We start from the raw sequence: 4,240 nt of genomic DNA on the forward strand, positions 1-4,240 counted from the left end.
AATAATAATAATAATAATGTTCGGGACCGTCGTCAAATCTGCGGACCGCGCTGGAAACGGGTCCTGGCCGGGTAATGACTAAGAATGCAGTCCGGCCGCAGTTTCAGTATCGCCAAGGCACCCAAGACGATACCACGCCGGATCTCCTGAAGGACTTGATCCATATTAAAAATGCTTATAGGAAAAGATGGCAACGATTTAGGGACCCAATTGACCGGGGGGAATATTTGGACCTAGCCCGGAAAGTACGAAATCGATTGCTGGAAATAAAGATTGAGAAATGGAAGGAAACTTGCCGTCATCTATTAGAAGACGAGTCAGATCGCGAATTTTGGCGGATTCTCGCAGAAAACGAGTCAGATCGCGAATTTCGGCGGATTATATATCTAAAACAATAAGCATTCAATTATAAATTTCAGTATAATACCGTAGCGAAGCACGGGTATCTTGCTAGTATATATATATATATTTACAAGTTGCTTTACGTCGCACTGACACAGATAGGTCTCGTGCCGACAATGGGACAGGAAAGGGCTAGGAGTTGGAAGGAATCGGCCCCAGCATTTGCCAGGTGTGAAAATGGGAAACTACGGAAAACCATCTTCAGAGCTGCCGACAGTGGGGTTCGAACCCACTGTCTCAAGAATACTGGATACTGGCCGCACTTAAGCGACTGCAGCTATCTAGACCCGAAAATAATAGAGATATAGAAAATAATACATCAAGAACATGGCACTATACTAACATTACGGAACGACTGTGTATTACGGAATATTAAGTCTCCCGGAGAGTCGTACTAAACCGTGAATGGAATAATAGACGTCAAACTATGAACTTTAAATAAATACAGAATATTTCAAGGTAAAGGATAGAGTAAACAAACAGGGAGGAAGTTGTTTTGTACTCTTAAGGTAGAAGAAAATCATCCACAATCTTTGGAGACATTAAAATAAATATTCGAACAGTTCAAAAGTAATAGAACATGATGGGTTTCATGGTCAAACAATTTGGAAAGGACTGAACTAATGATGATGACTTTTTATGATACAAGAACCTGCTCTAGGACAATAAGAACAATGAAGAAAATGACGAGCAAGTAAATGAATATGACCAATGTGATTGTTTCGAATATGGCATTTCAGATTTAATATTTATAAAACTGTATTTGTTTGAAATAAACTAAATTATGTTCTCAAGAGTAAATGCTTATGTAATAGCTACTTGAATATATATCCGCAGCGGTATGATCAAAAACCGATAAATCCAGACAGTCGGATCAAAATCACATACAATCACTGATGGTGCCTCTGGAGGAACACATCAACACGTGAACACTTACTAGAGGCCGCTTATTTCGTTCAAACATCGAGAGGGGGATCTACGTCAAAAACAAATTCGTGTCTGAGGTTTTGTGTCACAGGCCGTTACTTACCGAGAAAATTCTTTAAATTTAAAGGTTCACTTACCTGTTGGCAATTTGTGTGCGATTATCGGTAGTACCTCTGGTGTAATTGTCAGAATCCATGGCGTCCATGCGGGCGTCTGGGGTTTGAGACACGGTGGTACTATAAATTAATATTTTTTTAAATAAATCCGTTTACCCTCCAGGGGTGGTTCTTCCCTCGGACTCAGTTCAAGATCTCACCTCTACCGCTTTAAGGGCAGAGTCCTGGAGCGTGAGACTTTGGGTCGGGGATACAACTGAGGAGAAGGACCAGCACCTCGCCCAGGCTGCCTCACCTGCTATGCTGAACAGGGGCCTTGTGGTGGGATGGGAAGATCGGAAGAGGTAGACAAGAAAGAGGGAAGGAAGCGGCCGTGGCCTTAAGTTAGTTACCATTCCGTCATTTGCCTGGAGGAGAAGTGGGAAACCACGGAAAACCACTTCGAAGAGGCAGAGGTGGGAATCTACTCAGTTGACCTTCCAAGGCTGAGTGGATTCCGTTCCAACCCTCGTACCACTTTCCACATTTCGTGGGAGAGCCGGCAAGCTAACTCGTGGCTCCGTGGGTGGCAGCTAACCACACTAACCACTACACCACAGAGGCGGCCCTTGTTGTATTCCATGTATGTTTAACCTGTTCTTGCCTTTGTCCACGCGGAGCTGGTTAAATGCAAGCTGTATCATACACTTGTTTACTATCATCGCGTCTTGCTACACGGGTTTGACAAATCTTCACTGTTTCAGTTATTTTTGACAAAAATCCCCAGCCAAATGTCTCACGCTCGAGGACACTGCCCTTGAGGATGTGAGTGCGCTAGAGAAACCAAACCACAACGGTAAACTGATTTTTAAAAAAAAAGTTATATATAGACAATGTCTTACGGCTGAGGGTTATCTGAAGATTTGCGTCACAAAATTGGCGATAGTCGGCGTCTGTGGTGTAGTGGTTAGTGTGGTTAACTGCCACCTCCTGAGGTCCGGGTTCGATCCCCAATTCTGCCACAAAATTTGAAAAGTGGTAGAAGGACTGGAATGGGGTCCACTCAGCCTCGCGAGGTGAACTGAGTAGAGGTGGGTTCGATTCCCACCTCAGCCATCCTGAAAGTGGTTCTCCGTGGTTTCCCACTTCTCGGGGAAAATGCCAGGATGGTACCTAACTTAAGACCACGGCCTCTTCCTTCCTTCTTCCTTGTCTATCCCTTCCAAACTTCTCATCCCCCCACAAGGCCCCTGTTCAACATAGCAGGTGCGGCTGCCTGGGAGAGTTACTCCTTCCCAGTTGTATTCCGCGACTCATAGTCTCACGCTCCAGGACACTGCCCTTGAGGCGGTAGAGGTGGGAACTCTCGCAGAGTCCGAGCGATAAACTAACCCTGGGAGGTAAACAGATTTAAAAAGAAAGAAAGATTATTACTATTATTATGATTATTATTATTTATAAGCAACTTAACAGAATATTATAACATTATATACAGCAAGTGATTGAAAGTGTTAGTAGGTAACACAAGGGTAATATCCCAACGCTGCTGATAATTGGAAAACTCATACAAATGAGTTTTTTTTAATACTGATTTAAGTAGCGGGCTTTGAAATCATAAAATTGTTTTTTTTTGAATGTCTGGCCCTGTGGCGCAGCGGATAACGCGTCTGGCTACGGATCAGAAGATTCCAGGTTCGAATCCTGGCAGGGTCGAAGTTTTTTCTACTAAACTTAATGTAACTCTCATTTCCAAGTAAAGGAGTCCTTCGTTCAAGATTTTATTGCCTTTTTGCTTTTGGTCTTACGTCGTACTAACTACTTTTATGGTTTTCGGAGACGGCCATGTGCCGGATTCCGTCCTGTAGGAGTTTATTTTCACGACGATAAATCTACCGACATGGGACTGACATATCTACAAATGCCACCGGATAGAGCGGGGATCGAATCCGACAAGAGTGCTCTAACCTCTGAGCTACTCAGTCGGCCTACTGATGGATACTTAACTGAGTTTACTCATTATGTCCCTGTTTCGATTTTCGATCGGGCCGGAATTTTAACTGGTAAGTTACCTTGTAGTCCGCCTCCGTGGTGTAGTGGTTAGCGTGATTAGCTGCCACCCCCGGAGGACCGGGTTCGATTCCCGGCTCTGCCATGAAATTTGAAAAGTGGTACGAGGGCTGGAACGGGGTCCACTCAGCCTCGGGAGGTCAACTGAGTAGAGGTGGGTTCGATTCCCACCTCAGCCATCCTGGAAGTGGTTTTCCGTGGTTTCCCACTTCTCCTCCAGGCGAATGCCGGGATGGTACCTAACTTAAGGCCACGGCCGCTTCCTTCCCTCTTCCTTGCCTATCCCTTCCAATCTTCCCATCCCTCCACAAGGCCCCTGTTCAGCATAGCAGGTGAGGCCGCCTGGGCGAGGTACTGGTCATACTCCCCAGTTGTATCCCCCGACCAAGAGTCTGAAGCTCCAGGACACTGCCCTTGAAGCGGCAGAGGTGGGATCCCTCGCTAAGTCCGAGGGAAAAACCGAACCTGGAGGGTAAACAGATGATGATGATGATGATGATGAAGTTACCTTGTCCGGAGGCTGAGTGTTTGTGTTCATCTGAACGCACAGCTCTTCATTCACATGCAGCACTACACAACCGCCACCATAGAAAGACGCCGTAGTGAATACATTTCTCCGCATAAAGTTGACGACATGAAGGTCATACGACCGTAAAACGTAGCCATTTTCATAGTCAGTACCCAACACAGTAGAATGGGAAAAGGCCTTGAAGAAGAAGATCCAGCGAGTTGACTAACGCTAGCAAGTT

The 4,240-nt window shown here is 45.3% G+C and overlaps 1 non-coding gene across 1 annotated transcript; it reads left to right on the top strand.

Moving 5' to 3' along the window:
* Nucleotides 1-3,064: 3,064 nt before the first annotated feature.
* TRNAR-ACG (transfer RNA arginine (anticodon ACG)) lies at nt 3,065-3,137 on the top strand. The gene has a single exon. It is a non-coding gene; the product is annotated as a tRNA-Arg (tRNA).
* The last annotated feature ends 1,103 nt before the right edge of the window (nt 3,138-4,240 follow it).

The sequence above is a fragment of the Anabrus simplex genome, chromosome 1, assembly GCF_040414725.1.
Source record: "Anabrus simplex isolate iqAnaSimp1 chromosome 1, ASM4041472v1, whole genome shotgun sequence".
NCBI lineage: Eukaryota > Metazoa > Arthropoda > Insecta > Orthoptera > Tettigoniidae > Anabrus > Anabrus simplex.